We start from the raw sequence: 27,894 nt of genomic DNA, 5'->3' as shown, positions 1-27,894 counted from the left end.
TCAGCAGGCTCTGAAGAGCTTCATGGAGCCCTGCTGTACAGGTGATGAGCTTGCTGAGAAGGAATTGGACTTTAAAAGGAGAAACAATAGGTGAGCAACTCAGAGACTTCCCAGTGGCCTAAGACAAGTTGGAGGAATTAGCAAGTAGGAGCGTGATGGGAAACAAGTCCTAAAAGGAAACATGAACAGCTTGAGAGAGTGGCTGCAGCTCCATGGTAGCATATATCCTCCATATTCTTCACCTGAGAAATGTTTAGAATGCATCTTAAGGGAGAAACTAAACATACTTTTAATGCTTTTGGCTGAAAACAGCAAAAGCAAATACTATAACTTTTAATTGTTGGACAAAGGAGGGACGTGGTTCCATTATGTCTGTCATGGCCCTCTGTTTGGCATTGTGGTAATTTGCTAGGATCTGTGTCTCTATGTGAGGGACACCACATACCACCCGGGTGCCCACCAGAGTCAGCGGTCTGTTTCCTCTTTGTCTTCCTTCTGAACTGCCACTGTGTGCCTTCTACCTCCCCAAATATGCTGTCTTGCATTATTCAACTAAGAAGATACTTTAGCAGCATGAGCATCCTCAGATGTGGTTCCTTCAAATAGCATCCTACCAGCAACTAAACAGTGACTGGCAGCCATCAGCCTCTGATGAACAAGACAGCTGAGAGAGGCAAGATTGCTTCAGGCTTAAAGAAGCGACAGTAAGGACATGTGCAGATTCCAAAGAACACACACCGAATTTAATAAAGGCTTGGTGCCACAAAAGGCCATGTAAGGGGATGATGCTGGAGTTCTTTTGTTTCCCTCCCAGATTTTCTTGTATAGGTTTGTCTTTAGATGCCGTGGTCCCAAATCTGCACTCCCAGATGATAATGAGTCAGTTCATCTTAGGCTGTGCTGCCTGTTGGTAACGAAGAGCTGGGGCTGGTCAGCTAAAGGGCTTGTTAGGTTACTGCTCAAATGAAGCCAAAATTATGAGCTCTAACCCATGGCATTTTTAGATTCAGTGTCCTCCAGCCATCCCCCAAAATGCCTGGGTTTAGTCACAAGGGGCATCAGTTTAGAAGCAGTGATGAAGCATCCATGCTGCAGTGCCTGGAGATGAGCCTTAAAATCCACACTTCCCCGGCGGTAGCTAAAGAACTTCATTACAAATCAGTAGTAGTTGTACATACAAATTGTAAGAGAAGGGAATATCTGAACGCATGCAGAGGCTTCACACAGAAGGGGATATCTGAACTGGCTTTGGAAAAAAGCAAATTAACATTTTTGTCTTGTGGATATTGAAGCAAAGCATAAGCCCAAAGAATGAAGCATAAAATTCAAGAGCACATTCAGGTTTGTCACAGTGGGTGGAGGAGTGGGGCGGGAGGAAAGGGAGGGAAAGCACACTTAGTTCAGGTGAGCTGTCAGGCAGGCTGGCCGTTCAGAGGTGGGTGCCCTGTGTGGGGAGGTTCTTTGATTCCTGGGGAGGAAGGCTAGAGAACAGGCAGCTCTTTTCTCTCTGCTAGAAAAGAGGAGGCGGCTCTTCACAAGGCTCCTTCCCGCAGCTGAGCACTGCCCACAGCTGCCCTTGCCCCTGCCTTTCCACGTTGCACAAGCCCAGCACAGGGTACCCATTGGATGTGCCCGAGGCCTCCAGAGGGAAGGAAAGGAGGAAAAGGGACAGAAGAAATGTTCACAGGAACTACATATGGGCCTGCTACTTGTGTCAAAATGTGACTGAACTCTCTTCCAGCAGGTATATTGAGTGAAAGGGTTGTTGTGTGGGAGGTCGTGTGTGGCTTGCTTTTCAGTGGAACAGAAGGGAGGAAAAGAAGAGTGAAGGCTCCATATGGTCATCAGCGAATGGCAGCTTTTCATTGTGCTTGTCTGCAAATCTGGTTTCCTGTCCTTGACCCTAAATTGCTTTATCCTGTCAGGAGGCAGCTGGTTCAGTAAAGTCCTGTGCTTCTCAGCAGCCGCCCAGGGGTGGGGGTGGGGAGACGGGGGCAGGAGGTGGCCGCCCTGACTCCAATTTCGTCTGCCTCTGGGTTAGCAGAGGCAGCTAGAGGTCCTGTGAAAAACGTCTGGGTGGCCTCTGTTGGCCATCCTCCAGTAGGAACTGTTCACAGGCCTGTTCTCAGGCGGCCTCGTTCCAGAGGGTCTAACTGGGAACACAAAATGCATTGCATTTTTTTTTCCACCAACCTCAAAGAGGTCCTTTTATGGACAGACCCGTGCCTGCCTCCCTTTTTAAGAAATTCCCGTTGAGAAGCTGACCTCCCTTGACCTGGGCAAGGCGACAGGTGACCCCTCAGAGAGTGGGAGGCTGTCAAAGCAGCTCTGTCTCTGGGGTCTCGGCAGAACTGAAGACAAATGAAGCTTTCAGCCTGAAAGGACAGGCGTTGCCTTGGGACACACCATTGAATTTGATGATGTGACCGTGGTGCAGGTCTCCCCGCCTCACGAAGAAGCTGTGGCTGGTCCCTAACCTTTGAAAACTCACGGGGTTTTGCATGATGATGTTAGCAAACAGGAGAGCAGGATGAGTGCCTGACTTTTAGGAAAAGTTCCCTGGGTTTTTATCCACATCTACTTGGATGTATTCAGCTTAAACACTTCCTCTCAGCGCTGTCTCCTCTGCAGATAGTTGTGGAGCAGAGTTTCCAAGTTAGGGCAGGACTCTCTATCAGCGACTGGATGAGACATGATGCAGTAGGTTAAAGGGATTTTTCTTAAACATTGTGGTGTCTGGGATTTTTCAAACCTCAAAGAAAGCATTAATTTGATATTATCAATTTATTAAACCATAATTGAGCATAATTACATGAAGTGAAATGAAATTGAAAATGGACTCCAGCCACCACTCAAATGTCAGCAACTTGATTTACAGATCCTGTTTTAGGGAATGAGTAACCAGACATAGATCTATATAACTGAAAGCCAAAAGTCTGTTATTTTTGGTGCAAATGGATTTGAGTTGTTATAATGGATTTCTTTAGCTGTGTGTTTAGACCTCTATATTTATTTTACATTTGGAGTAATTTTTTTAAAAAAAGGAGGCTACCAAAATGCTGGGAGTTCTTTTTCTACTGTTAGGAGATTTGGAATAGATGAATCACTTTTGCTCTTTGGTTTTTCTTTTTTTTTGTTTTTTTTTTTTTGGTCTTGGATTTATTTTAGCATTACTTATCTATATATCTTTATTAGTTTAATATGGATTTAGAACTCATACAATGTCTTGCAGTAAATTAACCATTCAAATTTGGTGTTGCAAAGCCAGGAGAAGACACAGTATTTGCCATAAGTGATCTATAAGGCATAGACAAAAAAATGGAAATGGTACCACACACACAGCTGAAACAGACTGTAAGAGTTAGGCATGTATTAGTCCACTTGATCCAAGAAGCTGACATAGCAAGTATCATGACGTTGGGACTTGGAGCTAACCCAGACCTAGTTGTAGTGGAGTCAAGCTTCAAACCCAGGTACTTTGACTCCTCCCCTTGTACTCTTTTAGCCATAGGTGGGAAGCCTAGAGAAAACCATCATCAATGTAAAGATAATTCACCAAGTTGTTACAGTGCTTGCATATAAAGAACTGAGTCCTGAGTGGCTGAACCTTGAGTGGTTGGTTGGCCCTAGGTCAAACACTAATGCTCTGTTTCTCTCAGTGTCTGCATCTGTGAACTCGGGTTATTCGATACAAGTTATTTCACGACTCTTCCCCAGGGATAGTGTAATAAATGATAGTCGTTTACATAGAGATCATTCTTTACTGTACAAAATTTCTTTTACACACAAAAGAGCTTTGAAAGGAAAAAGACTGTACAAATGCAAATTCTCTTCTTAGAACTTCAGTTTCCCCAACAGCAAAAGAAGTGGCTCATACCTACCTCTAATATTTAATGGGAGTTTGGAAAGTCACTCAATGTCACTTGGAGAGTCTTTTCTGGGCTTAAGAGATGTTTACTCAAAAAAATGTATTGAGCATCTATTATCTGAGAAGCATTGTATTCGGTACAGGGAAGCAAACCTGGATCCCACCCCTCAAAGACCTTATAGTCTAGTGGAGAAACAGACATTAGTAATAACATAAGGTCTATTGTAACAAGTGCTAGAAAAACAGACAGCCACAAGCTCAGGGCAGCCAGAGAAAACTGTACCAGGAAAGCAGTGAAGACTCAATGGAGTGGAGACAGAGAGAAAAGACTAGAGATGCAAAAGATATTTTTGAGGTGGATAAAACTCTCACTGGGCAATCAGTGTGTGAAAGTGGGACTTTTGGTCTTTGTTTCTGTGTCCCCAGCATGAAGCACATACTGGGGACACAGAAGAGGCTCAGTAGCAATGGTAAGAATTAACTCCATGGAGAGACAGTGAGACAAACTTGCAAATTACAGGCATTTGAGGAGGATGTCTTTTTATTTGGGTTTAAAATCTAAGAATTAATATTTACCATTGGTATATGTGAAAGTGAATGTGTGTGTGTGTGTGTGTACACGTGTGTGTGAAAGAGAGAGAGGGAGGAGGTGAGAGAACCATCCAACAGACATCCATTAAGCCTCTGGAAAGTTAAGAAGCATTAGTATGACCCACACTGACATGGAGATCTAAAGGGGTCGGCATGTGGCTTGCTCCTATGCTGGTGTGTCCTACAGAAACCCCAAAGGCATTATTATAAGACTAGGTAATTCAGGCTTGGGGAATCAGGGAGGGAACTTGATTCTGAAGAGATGGTAGGGGTTTACAAAAAGGAGATGATGTACTGGAGAATGGATGTACTTTACAAGAACTGTGAGCCTAAGGGTAGAGGAATAAAGCAAAGATGGGAGCACTCAGCAAGGAATCTTGTAAAGGATCTAATTCCTACCGAGCTCTCCCTTTGGATGCATTCAGGCTTGATTTTGTCTTTTCTAAGCTGAAATTTCCTTTAGAAATCTCTGGATTTCAGCTCTTCTTTAGCTGCCTGTTTGTTTCTTCCAGGACACTTATTACCAATTGTCATTATTTTGTTTATATTTTGTTACTTGTTTTTAACTTTCTCCCCAAATAGACTATAAGTTCCAAGAAAGATGTTTTTTTTTTTTTACCTCCCTATCCCTAAAATCTAACTTAGTAGACATTTGTTAAATATTTGTTGACAGTGAAGACTAAATTTCACTCTCCTGTTTCTTCTGTTTTCTGTGGGTGATATTTATATCATTCAAACGTTTACTGAGGGCATAAGTACCATATGGACTATGTCCTGAATGGGCACAGGAATGCAGAGCTGTGCATATAGTCATGTGTCACTTAACAACAGGAATATATTCTGAGAAATACATCCTTAGGCAATTTTGTCATGGTGCAAGAGCCCAGAAGCGTGCCAGTGAATAAAACTCCAAGCCACAGGTCAAACAGTGCACTTGATCTCTCAAGTCGCCCGCTTGGTCCTCTTCCAAATGTACTTTACTTCCTTTCTTTCCTGTTCTAAAGCTTTTTAATAAACTTTCATTCCTGCTCTAAAACTTGCCTCAGTCTCTCACTCTGCCTCATGCCCCTTGGTCAAATTCTTTCTTCTGAGGAGGCAAGAATTAAGGCTACTGCAGACCCATATGGATTCACTGCCTGTAACATTTCCACATTTATATTTCCAGTTCAGATTCCCTCTTGGAATTTCAGACTAGTAAATCCAACAGCCCTTGCGCAATTCCCTCTGGGAATGTTTCTCAGAATCCTGGACCAGCTTAGGGCCCCTTATAATGTGCTCCCTTATCACCTCGTATTTCACACTACTTTTGTTTATTTTACTACTTTGTTGTGACTTTATTATCTGTATTCATCGCTGGAGTATATTCTATGAAGGCAGGAACCCCAGACAATGTCTGTCTTATTCATCACTGTATCTGCAGTATCCAGTAAAGTGCTTGGTATGTAATGTTAAGTTTAGCCCACAGCTAGCTGCCTCCTTACATGCTTTAAGTTCAGGCTATGGTTTCTGCATACAAAGTGAACTGTAACCTAACTGGATTGGTAAACAGACTGCAACCTGCTCTTGTACCAATCACTGAGTTTTGGCCAATCACAGGAAGTCAACTGTTCAAACTGTATTCAAATAAGGCAAATGCTCAGCTGTAACCAATCCAACAATCCAACTGTTTCTGTACCTCACTTCTGTTTTCTGTATATCACTTTCCTTTTTCTGCCCATAAATCTTCTCTGACCCATGGCAGTGCAGAGTTTCTCAGAATCTATTCTGGTTCACAAGGAGTCGGTGGCTGGGGTGTGGGGGACGGAGGGAGCTGCTGGATTCTTGAATCCTTCTTTGCTCAGTTAACCTCTTTTAAATTTAATTTATCTAAAGTTTTTCTTGTCACAGTAATTACTACTGATTGAAAGCCTGGGTTGATAAATTTAACAATTCAATTTAAGCCACTGTTAGAGTTATCTCATTTGTTTTAAAGAGCATCAATATTAGCATGCGTTTTACTGTTGCAGTATCATAGTCTTTTCATGACTGATACTTTTGTCAAATACAATAAAAACAAATTACTAGAAAAATGAAGCAAACAATAACAAAAAAGACATACAAAATGCATGTCCACATTTTTCATTACTAGATTCAACAGACTTGACATTATGAAAGGTTTCTAAATGTTCCCTCTCAATTTCTGTAATTTTCTTTGTGCTGAACAGTGACAGAGTTCACAGACCAACACTGGACTGCAGATCCTACTTCGAGTAGCCCTGGACTCAATGACAGAGGTAGTCACACCTCTTAGCTTTTTTGCATTTTTCCTAGTCATTTTATTTGCTGAATAACTCCCTCTCATAATTGTAAGGAAATAAAAATAATTTTCTCTCTACCCTGAATGGTTCTTAATCAGGATGAACCCCTGTAACAAAAGACAGAGTAACAAGAGAGAAAAAAACCAGAAGTTTATTAGCATGTACGCCTCATATATACGTGGGAAACACCCTGAGAAATGAGTAAATTACTAAAAGGTGGCTTTGAAATCAGGCTTTAATAGCCTCACCTGCTGAAACAAAGGGAGGAGGATGCGTGGGGAAGGCCCAGCAGATTATAGTAAGCAAGGGTAAGATGTGTTATGTAGATTTAAGTCAGTGCCTTTTCCATTGATGAGTCTCTAGTAATTTTTGTCATCCTCTGCTTCGTGGTACAGAGAGGGAGGCATCTTTACAAATGGAGATTTCCTTTATAAAAATAAATTTCCCTTATAAAAGTGTAACTTGTCCAGTCAGCCCTTCCTACCCCTGGGTTCCACATCTGTGGATGCAACCAACTCTGGTTTGAAAATATTTGAGAAAAAAACATGCATCTGTACCAGACATGTACAGCCTTTTTTCTATTCATTATTCTCTATGCAATACAGTATAACAACATAGTTGTTTCTATAGCATTTACATTATATTAGATATTATAAGCAATCTAGAGATGATTTAAAGTATACAGGAGGATGTGCATAGGTTATATGCATATATTATGCCATTTTATATCAGGGACTTGAGTATCCATGAATTCTGGTGTCCATGGGGGTCCTGGAAACAATCCCCCACAGATACTGTGGGACAACTGTACTGTGATTTCAGAGCGTCTTTCATGTCTGCAGTTTCTCAAAATAATCCTTGTGCCAAAAAGGCATATTTTGAGATGGCTTGTTCTCGTCTCCTACATAGTTAAACCCTAAAGTGGCAGTGAAGGGTACAGATGTCAAGCAGGTGCTCTGAGATGGTGGGGAACATCAGTGTGCATGTGTGCCACAGGGGACCTGCCAGGCTGCTTGTGCTATGTGACTATTGTAGTCCTGATAGAGTTGCCACAGAGTCAGGGCCCACTGTTGTGCAGCCTTATCCTTGGCACTGAATGCTTTAAAACCAAAGGACTTATCTCTACTGTCTCCAGAATCCTTCAAATATTACAATTTTTATGACCTTTAGAAAATGCAGGCACTGTTTCTAATAAACATGGGAACTGCAACTTCTCATGGAATTGCCAACTATTTTATTTTTTTCAAATTTTCTAAGACCAAATATCTATGGATACAAAAAGTTCAGCATGACAAGATCTACTGTTCTCCCACATAATTTTTCATGGTAAGACTATGGGGAAGTTTCAACCTCTTCCCTTTTGTCAATTTTGGAGTATTTCTTTGTTTAATATATGAACAACCAAAAAAAGCCCAGCCACACACCAGAACCTCATTTTATCTCAAGCAGAAGCTGCTGAACAGAAAGCTCAGCTTTTAAAAGTCTTGTTAGGATTGTCAGATTTAATAAATATAAATGCGAGACATCTAGTAAAATTTGAATGTGAGATAAACAACAAAACATTTAGTATGGACATGGACATGATGGGCCTGTCCTCTGTGTGGAATACACTTATACTAAAAATTTATTCTCAATTTTCAGTCAAATGTAACTGAATGTCTTGTATTTTATCTGGTAATGCTGTCTTGTGTAAATTATTTTGTTTAGATGGGAACATTTTCCTATGTTACTACTGTGTGGTTTTTGTCTTGTTTTTTTGAGGTTTGGTGGATTTTTTTCACTATTTGTACACACTTTTTAAAAGGCTCTCTGCCACTTCCAGCTCATTATCAATGACACCATTAGCATCACCATAGCTTTAAATTATGTTAAAACAGGATTAGAACTACTGACAAATTTTAAAAGCAAGAGACTCCCAAGGAAGTAAGGATCAAATTATGATCAAGAAAGGAAAGGAAGGAAATGCCAGCCTCGGTCTGTAGATAATGCTCAGCATAGTGAATGCTCTGTGACGGAGTCAGACACAGAATACCCTTGGGAGGCCAATGGGCACTCAGCCTCACATTTCGCAGATGGAGAAACTTGAACACAAAGGGAGTTAGTGGCTTTTTCAGGGGGGCAGGAAGCAGGTGTGTAAAGGAATGGGAGAATAGAAGAGAAAAAAAATCTTCCAAAACTCAGTCTTACCTACCAAAGCATGAAGAAGGCAGACATCACAAATATGTGGATATTTTTATTAAAATATTATTCTTCTATCTGGGCATGCTGGTATGCTCCTGTATTCCCAGCTACTTGGGAGGCTTAGGAGAGAGAACCACTTGAGGCCATGAATTTGAGGCTACAGTGCACCATGATCGCACCTGTAAATAGCGACTGCATTCCAGCTTAGGCAACATAGCAAGACAATATTTCTAAAAAATTTTTAAATAGTTTTCTTCTAGACAGTGAGAAAGTTTTACCTCTATAGTTACCACCCTTTATAAGCACAAATCATGGAATCAACACATTCTAAAATTTGAAAGGGTATTAGAGAACATTTATTCCAATCTCTTCATTACATTGATGGAGGAACTGTGAGGCCAAGAGGTTACGTGGCTTTACTGAGTTTTATAACTTGTAGAAATCCACCTGGGTCCACGACTAAGGATTTCTACAACTCAGTGTTTTCAATCCAGCTTCTTTTAAATTAACAATTGATCCATAAGACATAGAAAAAAACAAGGGTCAGTCTCTTCAACCAAGGAAAGTGACTCAAATGAATTGGGAAATAATGGGATCTTAAAATGTCCCTCTCTTTTCAGTAATCTTAGGAATTGCCATCTAAGAATAGAGTCTGATATTTCATTAAAAAATAAATTACAAAAAATATAAAATTATAACACACATATATGTAAGACAAGCATATGTCAAAAATTTTATTTATTCATTAATGAAGGAATGAGTAAGATGTTACAAATAATTTAAATGGTATACAGAGATAAAATGTTACATTGTCTATCTGAATGCTATGAACTGAAATTTGAATTTCCCTCAAATTAATTTGTTGAAGCACTACCCCGACTCCCATCCCCATGAAATTGTAATGGAGATACGGCAGTGATTTAAGGAGGTGATTAAGGTTAAATGAGGTCATAAAGGTACAGCCCTGATTCAACAGAATCGGTGTCCTTATAGAAAGGAAGAGACATTAGAGATGTCTCTCTCTGTCTTTCTAGCATGTGAAACCACAGTGAGAAGGTGGCTGTCTACAAGCCAGAAAGCCCTCACCAGAACCCGAGTGTGCTGGCACCCTAATCTCAGACTTCTAGTTCCAGAATTGTGAGAAAATTAATTTCTGTTGTTAAAGCCACCTCGTTTATGGTATGTCTTTATGGAAACTCTAGCTGATTAATACACAGAAAATCCATTTGCATTGCCTTAAACAGGAATCACTTGGATAGCTATGGGCAGGAAACATTTGCAGTTTTGTACAAGTTAACTTGTCTCTCCAAAGAGTTGTAAAAGGCTTGTCAAAGACAGACAAAGGGACACACCCCTACAGAATCAGATAATCCTCATAGCCGATAGTGCTTGGCACACTGGAGTGCTGGCAGGGGCTATGCTAAGATACTGTTGTATGAGGGGCTGATTCCTCTCAGCCCTCAGGACAGTGGAGTGAAATTTGAAGTTCCTGAGTCCTCTGGCTCCTCCAATTATGCTAGTGTACTATACCAGTATGATCATTTCTACATACATCACAATGTGAAAAAGACTGAAAAGTACTGCCTTAAACAATGAACACCTTTATTACTTTACCCAACAAGAAGTATGGAGAAAAGCAAGCAGTCCAAGGGTGGTTCAGTCCCTCCATGATGTCACCAAAAGTCCACACTCTTTCCATCTTTGCCCTCTGTGACCCTGAGCATGTCTTAGCTACCCTTATGGTGGCTGTTACAGTTCCCAATACCACACCCTCACAAGACTATGTCTGAAAGCAGAAGAGCAAGTTGCTTCTCTTCCTTGTTTAAATACGGGAGAGAAACCTTTTCCAGAAAAGACCCTAGAAGGTATCTGCTTATGTGTCATTGACTAGGTTTGCTTTCCAAGTGGATGAATTCTCATGACTGAGGATTTAAGTTAAACAACATTTCTTCTTGGGGAAGGGAAGAAGCTACATTTCCTGAGAATGGCAGGAGCCATTTCCCACAAGGAACAGATGATCGGGCATGGGATGGCTGTTGCACAAGCCATTGGTGTCTTGTCACTAATTTGTTATGTGATTTTGGTTGAGATATTTTACTTTTCTAGTTATTAGTTTTGTTGGTAACAAAGCAATGGGGTAAAGCAACATCAGGAATATTTAACTCGTGTCTACATAGGCCCATGACTGTGCTTCAGTAATTCCGTGAATTCCTAATTTATATGCAAAATTTTCTGCATGTGTATTTTTCAGAAAAGAATGCCAATAATTTTCATAAAAATGTCAAGGAATCTATAAAAAGGGGTAATAACCACTGGCCTCAATGATTTTTATAGCTCAGGCAGCTCTCATATTTTAAGGTTTATGGAATGAGTGAAGAATTTAGAAATGAGAAATTCGGTCTTGAAGAATCCCCCTCACTGGGTTAACTTGTGAATAGTGGCCAGTTTGTGCCTGGGATCTACCTGTCCTTGCCTGGGAGAGGTAATATTAACCCTAGAACCAGCAAAGAGCCAAAGAGCTCTTAGCAATGGTCTAATGATCTCACTTTCTCAGTTTAGGTGAAATCCAAGGATGTTAAGTGATTTACCCAAGACCATATCCAGTGCATGGCAGCTCACCTAGAACCCAGGTTTTCCAACCATTTAATCTTTTACCTAAAAATGCCAGATGGTTGGAATTTCTCAATCTCTCTTTTCTCTCTCTCTCTTTCTCTTTTTAGATCAAATAATGATAGTTAACTTAAAAAAATTCATTATCAATTTCAAAGTCTAAGTCTACTGTGATTACCCTAAATCCTAAATTCTCCAAGGTTGAGCTCCACCGTGGGATGGATCACTGACATTTTAGTTGCTACCATAATAATAGTAGCAACAGCAATAATAAAAGTCGTTATTGGTCTTGTCTTCAAGATATTGCAATGATGACAGGATATTCATTATTCTTCGGCACAAAATCAAAGACTTGACAGAGAAGGCCTAATGCAGAAAAATCTGGAAATCAATCATCTATCATTGCCAGCATACCTGGTCTGCAATATACAGTAGCCTCAGGTGACATTCCTCATCCTTTTGCCATCAGCTTCCGCTAGTTTTAAAGCAAGGAGGCATGGAGAAATACGCGTGAAAATAATGAGAAGGTGGAAGAAGAAAAGGTAAAAGGGATACTTAAGAGTTATTTAAATTCACTATAGCAGAGAAATAAAAATTCTATTTCTAAAAAGATCTGGCCACCCTCTTGCATGCTTTTCCCATTTTTATCATTTAGGATATTTGCAATGGTGAGTAATAGAAATCCCAACTGTCTTAAAAATAAAAAGACAAGTTTATTGTCTCTGGACTTGAGTGAGGGAGCACATAGCCCAAGAGACTCTTTATTTTGTTATCATGAGGAAAGCTGGTGTGAGAACTAAGCTGTTACAAGAAGCAGGGCAGAGCTGAGACGATGTCAGAGAAATGAAGCTATTTTATTTTTTAAATTGACTTAGGTTGTGTTTTCTGTATGTACAATCCAAAAGATGCATCATTTAAAGAGCTGGTCCTTCAAGTCACACAGAGCTTAAAGGTAAAATAAATGAATAAAGAGCTGGTCCTATATCACTGGAAGAAAATCATGGAAAGGTATCTGGGCTGGGACATGACAAAGACATAAAGTCACCTCTTCCAAAAATTGATAAGTCAAGGAAATAAATTAAAACTGTATAGTTAATAGCAGAGCACACTTTAGAGCACTGGATTTTTAAGAGCTCCTTTAAAATGTCACTAGCATAATCCCTAAAGCAAACCTAAGTATATTTACATGAGATATCTCAGATTTCTCTCTGATTTTCTAGTCTAAAATATTTCTACTCACTGAAATGACCAGGAGTGCATTCTCATATCTATAATACATAGAGTGTTGTTCAGAACTGTAAACTTTTTTTTGAAACCTGAAATAAGCAAAAAATTTCCTCCTCAGAATTTTGTCCTAAACATGAACCCAATCTGGGCATGTGTTCATCATTTATAAACCACAAAGGAGAAATCTGGGCCAAGTTTCAGGTGAAACTTCTTTTTTCCCACTGGTTTCAAGTCAGGCAAAATGTAATGTCTCAAGTCCATTAAAAGTGAAAGTTATTGATGTCAACTGACAGAAATTCAGATATAAGATTTTCCAACCCTGCAGTCTAAGCATCGAATGTCAGAGAAAGAGCTCCATTATTCAGATCATTCCATTTGGTAGCCATGATTCTCTGAATGGGTGTTGCTTAGTTTCTGTTTGTAAACTAGACTTTGAAGTAACCAATTAAAGCAGGCAACTAATCTAAAGCTAAGAAAGTTTAAGGCAAAAGGATATGAAGATCAATTTATCAAAGCAAACCTTCAGGGTAATCATTTTAGGTATTTTAAACACAGTCATTATTCATAACATGTATAGACTTCTTATTTGGTATACCAAGGAATAAGAATGGCCTAGGTCTCTTATGTGGCTTATTGGGATCCTACATTGCTCTCAAGTGTAATAAAGAAATCTTGAATAATAATTTTCCAGAAGTTCATCTAGGCTTTTGAAGCTTATGAATTGAAATTACTTTTTCATTAACCAGATTCATAGTCCTAAAAGGACCAAGTTCCATGCAGATCTGCAGAACAAGAGGTAAACACTTTTATCTCTGATTGTAAATTCTAAGGCGTGGAGGGTTTAAAAGGAGGAGGCTGTGCCACAGATGAAGGGTTGTGATTCCTAACCCAGGGCAGCATTGTCTCTTCTCTGCTCCAAAAGAGTGAGTTCATCTGAGAAATATGTGCCTACCCTGGGGAAATTAACGAATATGTGAGAATGATGTATATTTAAGAAACTTCAGACATCTAAATAAATGTTGTGTGGTCAGGAGCAAATTTCTTTCAAGCCTGTGGTTCTCAAAATTACAGTCCATCAGAAACCTCTGGAGACCTTGTCTCCAATATCAGCCCCTCTGGAAGCACCTCCAGAGTCTTCAGTAGGTGTGGGACAGAGCCCAATAAGCCTTTTAATAGCTTTCCCAGTGATTCTGATACAAGTGAGCTGGGTCTTTTCCTTTGAGAAACACAGTTTTAGACTGGACTGCTCTAGCCCAAGCCAAACTATGCAATAGGAAAAGCGCTACTACTTGGCATCATCCTATCTTGAATTCTGATACGCTTAGCACTCCCCTTCTATGAGTTTACTTTCCTAAGAATAGAGGCAGGCAAACCTAGGTTTAGGACCTGGCTCAACTGTGCAGTAACTGTGTGATCTAACTTAAACTACTTACCATTCAATCATTCATTTATTCATTCAACAAATATGTATGAAGTCCCTGAACCTAACATCTTGAACAAACTCTTATATAGTTTACATGAAGGAGGCAAACATATACAGAGAAAAAAATAGGTAATTTTTTTACCTATTTTATTATTATTTATTTACCTATTTATTATTTACTTATTTAAAAATAAATAAAACAGAATGAGATTGAGAATAATTCAGGGGGCAGGGAGGAGCAAGCTACTCTTTTGGATGGACAGTCAAACTCTCTTAGGTCAGATGAGCAGAGACTCAAATAATGTGAAGGAGCTAGCTATGCAAAGATTTAAAGGAAGGTCAAGAGGACAGCAAGCCCAAAATAAGCTTTATGAGCCAAGGGACAGGAAGAAGACCAATAAAACTGGAGCAGGACTGGCAAATGGGAGAGTGGAGGAGAAAGATCAGGTCAGAGATGAGGATGAGCCAGATTACCCAGAGCTTTGGTACCTTGATAAAGTGCATCAATTCTATTCTAATTAGAATGTAGGGCCCTGGGAGCATTTTAAGCAAGCACAGTCTCTTGTACAATGGTTAGAATACATCTAACTACTTTATAGGGATGCATCACATAGTTTTTGGTTCTTAGTAAGAGTTCAATAGATGGCAGCTATTGTTATCCTTTCCTGGACGAGGAAAATGCTGCCCACCTCAGCATTCTTTGCTCATCAGCACCATATTCCCCCACCAAGGCATCTTACTTGTCCTGTATCTCATCATCTCAGGGTCAACTAAATAGACTGAGCAAGTTACTTCTGCTGCCATTTGTGGATTTGAGGCCCTGGAGAATGAATACATAGTAAAGATGGCTTTCCAGATGCCTTACGATACCCCTGTTCTGTCTCAAAGTAGAAAGGACTTCAAGGATCATTGGTTTTAAATTGAAAAAAGCAATCCAAGGGTCTAATAATCCAAAGTTGAAAGTGTGAGTTAAGTATTTTGGATAGAATGACAACTCGTATGCTGCTTCTGGCTCCCAAAAGATCGCCTTAACCCCAGGTGTATGTGAGGCAATGGTAGTCTGGTATCCTTATTCTTCTAGCCTGAACCAACTTAATAGTGTCATGGTTTCATCTTTTACAAAAACATATTAATGTTTCTAATACTATTTCATTTGTTATTTTAAATAAGAATCAAAAATAACTAGTCCAGAAGAGGCATTTGTGGTTCAAGTAATCTACCCTTGGCCAATAAATATGTATTAAGGACCTATCACCTGCCAAGCACTAAATTTATTTCATACAGTGGCTTTCAAATTAAATCTTTCAAAATAGTCCATCATGTGAAACAGATGACATGAAGCACCTTTGGTCAAAGTAGGGCCTCAGTCCTCAACTGGGGCTTTTGGATTGGTCATTGCTCTCCAGGTGGATCCCTGAAGGGTCTGAAGGAATTTGAACACGTTTGAAAACTAGTGTTCTGGGTGAAAAGACTCAATAGTCCTCAGATACTGATAGAAAATGGATTGTGATAATGTTTGTGATAATGGCTCAAATGTTGATTCTTCGTTCTTTGTTTTATAAAAGATATTTTTGATGTTATAGGTTATATGTCAAACCCTTTATGGTTTTATCATTTAATGTGCCTTTTAGTCAAAGGCCTTATAATCTATACCATTCAAATAAATATCCTGAATCTTTTATCTCCAAGAATCCCTATCCCCTTTGTTAAAAGATAAACTTCGGTACATTAAAATTTTAAAGAGTTAACTTGAACAGACAGCAGTTCATGAATTGGGCAGCATCAAACCACAAATGGTTTGGGTTTCACTGAGAGGGTGCAATGTAAAAACTGCGTAAGATGTCCTCAGAAGAAAGACAAATAAAATATTTGATTGGCTGAAGTAGAAAATCTTTAGTTGGAATTAGTTGGTAGTTTCTGACTGGTAAAGTTTAAGTTTCATTTTGCTATTTACATTGAGTTGTCTCACTTTGCATATGTAGGAATCTAAGGCCCTGGAGCCATCTCAGCCTAAGAATCACTTGATTAGTCTGTTTAACACTTTTCAATCAGTCATCACTTCTGCATCCCACCAATAGCATCTAGGACATAAACAACCAAAAGTCTCACCGGGGCAAAGTGCAAGACTCCCTCACAAATATGCATGAGAGGTAGTCAGCCAGCCCCTAATATACCCCCAATGAAGCTGAATTGATTTAAGCAGGAATTTGGAAAGGTGGAAAGTGCTGTGATTTTTGAAAGTTTCAAAATTACCAATAATATGACCCAAGGCAGGTATCTTAATTTCTCAAGTTAACTGTTTTGTATTTTGTAAGAGAGAAAACAAACAATACCTTTCTTATCCAAGAATGACTGATAATAGTCGATACTCAATAAAGGCCAGTTTCTCTTTCACTCTGATTCTCAATTGTGAAGCCCTGTACTTCTCACCTGGAAGCCTGCAGGGATGGGAGAGAGATGAGAAAGGGCTGTGCTACTATTTTCCAACTACGTATGCCTACTGTTTTCCCACGCATGCAGCTGCTGTTATGAAAAGAAAAAGCGAATTCATTTAAAGTGTCAACCAGATTCAAAATAGCCGTTTTTGAAAAGCAACATATCATAAGATTTGTTTTCATTCATGTAAAAGGCCGCAAAACGAGTGATATTAAGAGGTCCTTCAATTTCCAAAGACTGGGAACAGCACTGGGATTCATAATACTGGAAACAAAAGTGCAGCCGCCATGCTCTGCCCCTCAGTTGAAGTCATGTTGTCTCCAGAATCCCACCTAGCAGCTGCCTCTCCCCATCCCTCACTATTGGTTATCAGTGGGTAGATAAGGACAATGGCTTTGCTTTTCTTCACTTCATCTGTGGTGTTTCCTGGCTTCCTGCCTCTTCCCCTTCAGTATCCAGGTCTCTCAGGGTCTTGGGAGTCGCCTGAGCAGGCGGGGACGTCTCAGGAGTGCAGCCCGGCAGTCGAGCCGCTGAGTCACAGGCTCTATGGTGTCATCGGCCGGTAGACTGGAGGGAGACAGCTCCGTGGCTGCATCTGATTGCTAATGAGCTTTCTGGGGCCCCAGCCTTCTCATCAGCACCATTTGTTTTTACAGGCTGCCTGCCCTTTGTTGACTAGAGGCTTGTTTTCCCTGCCTTAGAGGCACTCGGAAGTTTTTCCTCGCTGGACCTGGCTGTCTCCTTTTCTTTTGAGACTTCGTGGGAGCTAAATTTAAACTTGATTAACAACATTCAGTCCAAGGAGGGTCAGGATACTATTTTCATGTTAAATGCTGCCCTTTATGTTCTTTTTTGTTTTAAGACATAATAGGCACTCACAATGAGATCCCTTCTGATTTTGTTGCTATGGTGTGAGAGACAAAAAAATAGTAAAAATCATTTGATTGGTTGATTCTGATCAGAGGTGGAAAAAGGGATTAATACCTCTTTTGTAAAAATCTATTGACAGGTCTATTTGTAAAGCCTCACAAATACTTCTAGTAATGATATTTTTACACTTTGCTACGAATAACTTCAACTTAATATTTAGGGCACAGCTTGGAGTCAGTTGTTCAAGGAAACTTCCAGACTAGACTCCAGATTCCATTCTGCAACCACTAACTTTTCCTTTCTAGCATTTTCCAAGGTGTGATTAAACCATGAGACTGTAAGTTCCATTAGTGGAGGCACGGCATCTCTTGTGCCCCAGCAAGGGTACTGAATATATAAATGGACAACGGCCAGATCACATATGAGAATAGAACTCTGGGCCGGGCGTGGTGGCTCACGCCTGTAATCCCAGCACTTTGGGAGGCCGAGGCGGGCTGATCACGAAGTCAGGAGATCGAGACCATCCTGGCTAACACGGTGAAACCCCGTCTCTACTAAAAATACAAAAAATTAGCCGGGCGCAGTGGCAGGTGCCTGTAGTCCCAGCTACTCGGGAGGCTGAGGCCGGAGCATGGCATAAACCCGGGAGGCAGAGCTTGCAGTGAGCCGAGATCGCAGCACTGCACTCCAGCCTGGGCGGCAGAGTGAGACTCCATCTCAAAAAAAACAAACAAAGAAAAAAAAAAAAGAGAATAGAACTCTGACCTTCCACCTCTGCAGCAATCACTTCTCTAAGCCAAACTATAACCTCTGGCCTAGAGTGGTCAGCAGAACAGAATGGTATGCTTCCCAAACCAATCACATATACGCACCACACCCAGAAAGCCCACCTCATGCTAGCATGAGGCTCCCCCATGCCAACAGCCTCTAATCAGAGCATACCTGAAGCCTTCCTTCTTCTTCAGTAGAAAGATTTGCCAGTCCCCTCCCTGCCTTTGAGTATCTACCAGATGTGATAGTGGCTGACTTCCCAGCTATAACAAATGGAATAAATAGCCTCTGTTTGTTCTCATTTGGGTTGTCTTTATTTTCATAACATGTAATCTCTTGTAATCATGATAATGTCTAGCATATAACAAGCCCTTAGGTTAGATTGTCTGAATGAATAAATGAATAAACAAATGACTACACATTAATTCATTTCCGGATTAGAATTCTGTCTTCCTGAGGACCTGGCTTTTCACCTCACCTCTCTAAGTATCTGACTTGTGGCCTTGGAAAAGTCACTCAGTGTGTCTGGGTACCATTTTTCTCAAGCTGTAAACCAGCAAGTTTGGACCAATAATACCTATGTTTCAAATATTCCTGGATGCTCATGTTTCAAGTAGCCTTCATAAAACTTCTCTGCAACCATAGCACAGGATGCCCACCTCAATTTCCCCACCCATGCTTTATTTAAAGAGGAAATGTACTGAGTGTTTTCTATGATAATCCACTTCTTCTGCATGATGGAAGGAAAAGATAACTTTTAAGAAAATTAGCTTGTTCCGCCTGAATTATGACTTGGTGAGCCATGATACATGCAAAGTAAATGGAAAGATGATTTTTGTTGCTTATTTATTTATTTGCTAAAGATTCTGAGGAACAATCATGCTTTTTTGCTGGAAAAACATGTTGTTAAACTCTCTGCACCTCCTCTGCCTTCCCCACGCTTACTCACTTGGCTAGGATGCTCCCTCCTCTACTCTAACAATGCAAATCCTTTCGTCTTCAAGGCCTACATCACCTTCCACATTCTACATTCACTGTTCCTCAACTTTTCTTGTTTCTGATAATCTTCTGTCTAAACTCCTGTAAGATATCACTTAGAGTGCACATATAGTTTTTTTCTACTGGATTATAAATTATTGAGGGAGGTAATTTATATCTTCCTATATTTTACATGATGTCATGATAAAGCGTAAAGAGTATCATTGAGTGAGCAAATACGGTGTACCAACTGGTTTCATTTCTGTTATGTTATTGATTTTCTGCTACCTATGGATAATTGTTATAGACTCTATTTTAAAGAAGGAAAGACTGAGTTTCAGAGAGGTTGAGTAAGTTCTCCAAAGTCACAAGGGCAGCAGTACTGGATCTCAAAGCCACTTCTTCTGACTTCTAGTTCAAGTTCTTTGAATATCACTACACCTTCCTCAACACTGTAATGATTAAATCTGTTGTTGTTTCCCCATTGACAATTTCAGCTCAAATATCTAAAACAATAACAAATATAGACTGGAGGACAAAGTTCCAAAGTTTCAAATTATATTTTCAAATTAATTTGCAATTGTAAGTCACAGCATGGGTTCTTTTTTAATTTTACTAGAGCTTTGAACTCAGGCCTATGTACTTTTTGCATAGCAACAATAATCGTTGTCTTTATGTACTGAGTAATTTAGATACTTTAAAACTTTTTTGTAGCTATTAGGCTAAAACATAAAAACCAAAATAGACAAATCAGAAGCAATTTGATTACAGTGGACATTCAGTTCAAAGTCAATCTATTAGATACCATGAGACCTTACCATCTCTTTTATTTTTTCTTCGGTAACCTCCATAACAGAGATGTGAAGGTAAGCTAGAAGAAAACCTAAAAGGAGAACAGATTGGAAGTAGCACACCATCCAGCACAGTAGTTACTGTTCAAAGCATATTTATAAGGCTCAAGTGTGGAATTAGAATAATGCTCTTATTTTTATTATTATTGAGACCTTTACCAAAGCAATAATTCTAGCTTTAGAATATAAAATTCAAGGACCTAAGGAATTTACAGGCAAATCTCAATGGTATCCAGAAATGTTTTAAATTATGAAAAATGAACCTGGAAGTTGTACTAAAGCAATTGGGATTTTTTGGCCTTTGGAATGGAAGGAAAACAAAATATTCCTCTCTAAAATATCGAGGATTTTAGTTAAAAGGTTAAACACAGGGGTAGACTCTGCCTCTCCTCTCTGTCTTTATCAGCTCAGAGACAGTGGCATCAGAGATCTAGGATCTCTCTCTTCCCATAAATTTATCTTCCCACATTTCCCCACCTTTTGGAAACCTGAAGATACTCTCTTCTTTGTTTTATCACTATACAAGATTTATGGCTCTTTGTTAAAATACTATTTAAGCAAGGCCTCTAAGCCACTACCTTGAGAGAGAAGTGCTTTTTTGAACTGAGGCCTCTTCTGTGTGATGGGTACAGTGCACATTAACAAACTTCTGTTTTTTTCTTTTGTTAATCTGACTTTTGTTTTCAGGACAATGTTTCAACTAAGAACCTAAAAAGGGGAAGAAAATAAGTTTTCTCCCTTACAGAATAAACTCCACAACTCTTACCAAACAATGGCCCCCAAGGATATCAAGAATAGTAAATTAGACAAATGAGAGGGGCTCTCTGTTTCCTTGGAACCATTGCAAAACACAAAAGAAGTGGGCAGCTTCACCCATGTCCCTGCAAAGGACATGAACTCATCCTTTTTTATGGCTGCATAGTACTCCATGGTGTATATGTGCCACATTTTCTTTATCCAGTCTATCACTGATGGGCATTTGGGTTGGTTCCAAGTCTCTGCTATTGTGAACAGTGCTGCAATAAACATACGTGTGCATGTGTCTTTATAGTAGAATGATTTATAATCCTTTGGGTATATACTCAGTAATGGGGGATTTCTGGATCAAATGGTATTTCTGGTTCTAGATCCTTGAGGAATCACCACACTGTCTTCCACAATGGTTGAACTATTGTTTACACTCCCACCAACAGTGTAAAAGCATTCCTATTTTCCACATCCTCTCCGGCATCTGTTGTTTCCTGACTTTTTAATGATCGCCATTCTCAGCAAACTAACACAGGAACAGAAAACCAGACACCACATGTTCTCACTCGTAAGTGGGAGGTGAACAATGAGAACACACGGAGACAGGGAGGGGAACATCACACACCAGGGCCTGTTGGGGGATGGGGGACTAGGGGAGGGATAGCATTAGCAGAAATACCTAATGTAGATGACAGGTTGATGGGTGCAGCAAACCACCATGGCACGTGTATATCTATGTAACAAACCTGCACGTTCTGCACATGTATCCCAGAACTTAAAGTATAATAATAATAATAATAAAGTGGGCAGACATTTAACTGTGTCTTTCCTTGGTGGTACTCTGATACTTTACACTTACTTTTCCCTGACTACTTATCACTTTATCTTTGCCTTATTTCCTGTCTTCCTCTTTTGTCTTCACGGGGCTGTATTTTATTCATTGCATTTGTATTTAATTCTTGTATTTCTTGCACTTACAAGGGATCAAGGTAACTCTGGTTTTTACCTGTCCAATATCTTTTTCCCTTTCTTCAGTTGTTCTCTAGGGAGCCACTCCTCCCTGAGTCTTGTTCGTTGTTGAGTGGCTGGGCTTACCTCAAAGCAGAGGGACCAAGGGACTTGACTGAACAATCAGAGTATTCCATCCACCTTTCTACAGTGATGAGTTTGAGAAACAGTGTGTCATTCAAGTGGATAGAATGAGAGTTGATCCCCAGATTTCAGCTGGAATTTTTGGTGCTCAGAAACTTCCTTTTTTGGGGTTTGATACTGGTAGGATGTAGGACTGGAATTCCTGGAGACATCCGTGTGGAGAGAAAATGTTTCAAAACAAAACCAATTTGGAGGACAGCAGAACTGAAAGATGCAAAGAGGCCAAGTCCTAAATACAGTGTTTTAGCAAGCAAACATCCACCCAAGCTTCAAGGTCGTCCACCCTGGGCATTTCAAGCTGTGCATCTATAAGCTCATGTTTTCTTATTTTCATCAAGTCTGAGGGAGAGGATGGTTCTTTTTGTTGTTGTTGTTTCTTTTTCATTTTAGAGACAGAGTCTCACTTTGTTGCCCAGGCTGGAGTGCAATGGTGCAATCTCGGCTCACTGCAACCTCTGCCTCCCGAGTTCAAGCGATACTCCTGCCTCAGCCTCCCGAGTAGCTGGGATTGCAGGCACACACACCATGCCGGGCTAATTTTTGTATTTTCAGTAGAGATAGGGTTTTGCCATTTTGGCCAGGCTGGTCTCGAACTCCTGACCTCAGGTGATCTGCCTGCCTCGGTCTCCCAAAGTGCTAGGAAATCAGGTGTGAGCCACTGCGCCTGGCAGAGAGGATGATTCTTAAACTAAAAGAGTGATGATAGACATGGGTAGGTAACCAGGACTGTCAGAATAATAACAATGCTGAATTGGGTTTCTAAGGAGCACCTTTGCTAAGCCTGGTTTTCATTCTAGGTGGGCTTCTTATATGGTTTTCCTATCCTCACAGCTTCAAGAACCCTGTTGAAAGTGACTCCTGGCCGGGCATGGTGGCTCACGCTTGTAATCCCAGCACTTTGAGAGGCCGAGGCGGGCGGATCACGAGGTCAGGAGATCGAGACCATGGTGAAACCCCGTCTCTACTAAAAAATACAAAAAATTAGCCGGGCGTGGTGGCGGGCGCCTGTAGTCCCAGCTACTCGGAGAGGCTGAGGCAGGAGAATGGTGTGAACCCGGGAGGCGGAGCTTGCAGTGAGCCGAGATTGCACCACTGCACTCCAGCCTGGGCGACAGAGCGAGACTACGTCTCAAAAAAAAAAAAAAAAAAAAAAAAAGAAAGAAAGTGACTTCTATATCTGTATTTTTAGATCAGAACTTCTCCAGGCCCACATAGCCAGCTGCCTACTGGCCCCTCCATGGGCGCCTCAAGCTCAATTCATTAAACCCACATGTTTTCTTCTCCCTCAAACTTATGCATCCTCTTGCTTTCCCCATTTGCTTAAGGAATTTAAGTACCCAAGCCAGTCTTTCCTAACTAAACTACTTCCTCATGGGTAAACATCATGTTTTCCTTTTCTTTTTATCTTGTTAACTCCAATCCTAGTAGCATGCCTGCCATTTAGTAGATGCTCCAAAACTTTTTAGCTAAATAAAATTATTAATAAAAAAAAGATAAGATATGATAAGACTTTTATTTAGAGATAGCTAGAATGGGTCTTGCTTGAAAGAAAAAGAATGAAGTAGATGACCTCTTAGGATTCCCTCTGGCAAAATATTAAAAAAGAAAAGAAAAATATGTCTTTGCCTTGTTTACCAAGAGAATCACAGGCTGACTTGTGGTTTTCATGGTGTTTTACAGTTGAAAAAATTTTGCTTTTGTTTATATTTCATTTCTGACCCATTTAATAAAGTAAGTTAGATGGCTAATTGGTGTTGATGCAATACAGTTAGTCATAGGCATTGAATCTATGAACTAGTTTCTTAGTTCAAAGATTTGGTGTTGTCCTAAGTATCAATAATGCAACTTTGATCACAAGACATTCTGACCTAATTATTATATTCTTCTGGTCATTTCTTTTCTGTAGGACAAAGCCAAATGCAGTGCTTATAATAAATAGTCTCTTCTCCACAATGCCATATTTGCTCAGAATGTCCCATCATAGAAAAATGCGATGGTTCATAGAAAGGACATGAGGGGCCAGGTGCGGTGGCTCACACCTGTAATCCCAGCACTTTGGGAGGCCGAGGCGGGAGGATCATGAGGTCAGGAGATCAAGACCATCCCAGCTAACATGGTGAAACCCCGTCTCTACTAAAAATACAAAAAATTAGCCGGGCATGGTGGCATGCACCTGTAGTCTTAGCTACTTGGGAGGCTGAGGCAGGAGAATCACTTGAACCAGGGGGGTAGAGGTTGCAGTGAGCAGAGATCGCACCACCACACTCCAGCCTGGATGACAGAGCGAGACTCCCTCTAAAAAAAAAAAAAAAAAAAGACATGAGGGAGAATTATTTATTTGAGAGCTAAGAACACAAGCTCAACCTAATCTAAGACTAATCTCCTTGGCTTAGAACTAGAACAGGACAATCAGTCTGAGGGCTCAAGGAAATACAGACAATAGTCTGAAAAGACATTAATTACACCTCAGTACTTTTTTGCCTATGGGAGAATTCTGTGTGTTTGCTAAATGGAAACACTTGTTTCAATCTAGACATGTGCAACTCAGAAAGTGTGGATGAATGTGATTGCAACAGGAGTGAAGAGATAGGGAGATAGAGGAGATGCCAAAAAATGTGGGCATACCATGAGGTCCAATAGGAACCACACTTTAGTCAGAAGATATGGTCCTCTGGTCATCCTATTGCATTGACAACCTCCCTATTCCTCTACAGCACTCATGTCCTTCACTCCATAAACCTTGACCTTGTTATACATAGCACATATATTCTTATATCTCTATCTATTGACATATAATGTTTCACAGTAGGTTTAGATATCCTGTTGGCTCTTAAGTACCTTGAGGTCAACCCTTATATCTATTTTCTTTTCTTCTGCCTTGGATTACTCTATGATTTGTGGCTTTGAATAAATGTTACTGACTGATATGGTTTGACTGTGTCCCCACCCAAATCTCATCTTAAATTCCCACATGTTACGGGAGGAAGCCAGTGGGAGGTAATTGAATCATGGGAGCAGGTTTTTCCTGTGCTATTCTTATGGTAACAAATAAGTCTCACAAGATATGATGGTTTTAAAAAGGAAAGTTGCCCTGCACAAGCTCTTTTTGCCTGCTGCCATCCATGTAAGACATGACTTGCTCTTTTATGCCTTCTGTCATGATTGTGAGGCTTCCACAGCCACGTGGAACTGTAAGTCCAGTTAAACCTCTTTGTTTTGTAAATTTTTCAGTCTCAGGTATGTCTTTATCAGCAGCATGAAAATGCACTAATACACCGACCAAGCTATCTACGTTTTGTAATCTCAGAAAATTCTTTATGAGAAGAATAAAAATTTTATGGGGACCTGTGACTACAAACATGATGTGAAGGACAGCTCTGGCTAACATGGCTGTGCTGTCTTATTTATGTATAGGAGATGTCTTTTTGTTTTTTTCAGGACAAAGCTACCAATTTTTAACCCATTTATTCATTTGTTTTTAAAACAAATATCAAGTACCTGAGTATTACTCTTGGTTAAATTCAGAAAAGAAAACTGAGATTTCTGTTTCATATACACCTTATACACACAACTTGAAGGTAATTTTATACAATATTTTAAATAATTTTGTTCAGGAAACAAAATTTTGACCGTGTTTTGATGGTGAGCCATTATAGAAGGTCAGGTGTAAAATTTTTCACTTTTGGCATCACGTCAGTGCTCAAAAATTTTTGGACTTTGGAGCATTTTGAATTCAGATTTTCAGAATAGAAATGCTCAACTTGTATAAGAGAGAGCAAGCTTATTTTTATATGCTTGTATTTCTTTCTGTTAATGTCTTATTCGTGTTCTTTGCTCATTTTTAAATCATTTTTGTTGCTCTTGATTTATAATAGCTCTTTGTATATTAAGAAAATTAGTGCCATCTGTCATATGCATCTTAAGTATTTCCTATCTGTTCTGTGATTTTCAAATTCTTATTTCTTATTTATTTTATACCTTATAGAACTTTAATATTATTATCCAGTCAGATTTGTCCTTTTTTTCATTTTGGATTCTTGGTTTTATGTCATCTTTAGGAAATCCTTCTCCATTTCATGACGATTTTGAAAAATCTAGTGCTTTTGTATTTTTAGTGCCTCTTTACATACATGCATACATAAAATTATTATTTCTCACCACCACAAGTGAAGTGTAACAAAAGCATGGAATAGGAGGTCAAAACTTGAAGGCAAGCACTGGCTCTGACACTTTGCTGTTTCTTCAGGCTCTAGTCTTCAAGCTGTTGTCCTATCTACAAAATGTAGTTCAAGATAAACATTTCAAAAAGACTTCATGGGGTTTAAATTATATCTGCAAATAAAAGAAATTTATAAACAAAAAAATCTTACAATAGCTAACAATAAGCAATACTTAATAATTGAAATTAGTAATTGTTTATGCTATGGACTCAATGTGTCTCCCTCAAATTCTCAAGCTGAACTTCTAACTTGCAGCGTGATGGTATTAAGAGTGGAGGCTTTGGAAGGTAATGAGGTTTAGATGAGGTCATGAGGGCTAGAGCCTCCATGACGGGATTAATACCCTTCTAAGAAGAGGAAGAAACACCAGAGCTTCCTCTCTGTGCCAAGTTAGGATACAGTAAGAAGGTAACCATTTGCAAGATTAGAAGCGGGCCATTACCAAAACCCAACCATGCTAGACCCGGATCTTATGCTTCAGTCTTCAGAACTGTGAGAAATAAATGTCAGTTGTTTGAGTTACCCAGACTTTGATATAGCAGCCTAAGCAGACTAATACAATATACTTGAATTTAATAATTTGATTAAAAGTTTTGGCCGGGCGCGGTGGCTCACGCTTGTAATCCCAGCACTTTGGGAGGCCGAGGTGGGCGGATCACGAGGTCAAGAGATCGAGACCACGGTGAAACCTCGTCTCTACTAAAAATACAAAAAAAAATTAGCCGGGCGTGGTGGCGGGCGCCTGTAGTCCCAGCTACTCGGAGAGGCTGAGGCAGGAGAATGGCGTGAACCCGGGAGGCGGAGCTTGCAGTGAGCCAAGATCACGCCACTGCACTCCAGCCTGGGTGACGAGCGAGACTCCATCTCAAAAAAAAAAAAGGGTTTCCAAGGACATATTAACATGCGAGGGCAGGTCTAGTGTAGGAGTTTGAAATACATCACTCACTAGTGGAGAATGCCTATCCCTGGTCCTGTTGCTATTGACCCTGCATATCATTCATAGAGTCTGCTTAGATTCAGGATGATGAACAGAGGAACATTTATACTTAACGTATGGTATGCCACTAGAATACATTTCATGTCAACATGAGGCAAATTAACCAAGAGATCAAACTCCAAATTCTGGAAATAATCATCAAAAGCTAAATGGTTTGCTTCCAATTTAACACTTCAAAGATTAGCAAATTAGTAAGCCAAAATAAAAGTTTAAAAAACTCATCAAGGTAGATGAAAAAGAATTTCCCAAGATTTTGAAAAATTTAACCAGGTTCACCTGACTTAAAGATTTTCATGACGTTTTTCTATTTTATTCAGTTAAACCAAATACATGAGCATCTTTGATGCTTTAATGTTTTGGAGGTATCCTTCAGCTCCAATACAGTCTTATTGTCATTATGAAGTAAGAGTTTCTGGGTCTTTCAACATAGTTAAAAAGATGGGCTCCAGGCTCTGTCTTGGAATATAAAAGCTCATCTCATGGTACTGGGTGTATTCTTGCATTTTAAGTTAAGATCTAGTTGGTTCCTCATCCAAACTTGAGGAGAAAACGTAAGTTCTATGGTCATAAAAATAAAACTTGGTTCAATTTTTCCCTTTCCATCTAGGCTGCCCTAGAGAATGATCTGACAGTCCAGCAACTGAGCTTGCAGATGTGGCAGCCAAAAGCAACCTT

General features: G+C 39.9%; 1 long non-coding RNA gene across 1 annotated transcript in view; it reads left to right on the top strand.

The window, feature by feature from the left end:
• The first annotated feature begins 1,586 nt into the window (after positions 1-1,586).
• The window catches only part of LOC134733031 (uncharacterized), a 33,874-nt gene continuing 7,566 nt past the window's right edge, over positions 1,587-27,894 (top strand). The window contains exon 1 of the long non-coding RNA XR_010116598.1: positions 1,587-1,744. This is a non-coding gene — a long non-coding RNA (uncharacterized lncRNA). The remainder of the gene's footprint in view (positions 1,745-27,894) is intronic.

This window comes from Symphalangus syndactylus, chromosome 2, assembly GCF_028878055.3.
Source record: "Symphalangus syndactylus isolate Jambi chromosome 2, NHGRI_mSymSyn1-v2.1_pri, whole genome shotgun sequence".
Classification (NCBI taxonomy): Eukaryota; Metazoa; Chordata; class Mammalia; order Primates; family Hylobatidae; genus Symphalangus; species Symphalangus syndactylus.
Note: the sequence above shows the minus strand (reverse complement) of the source record. Positions and strands in the feature narration are given on the sequence as shown.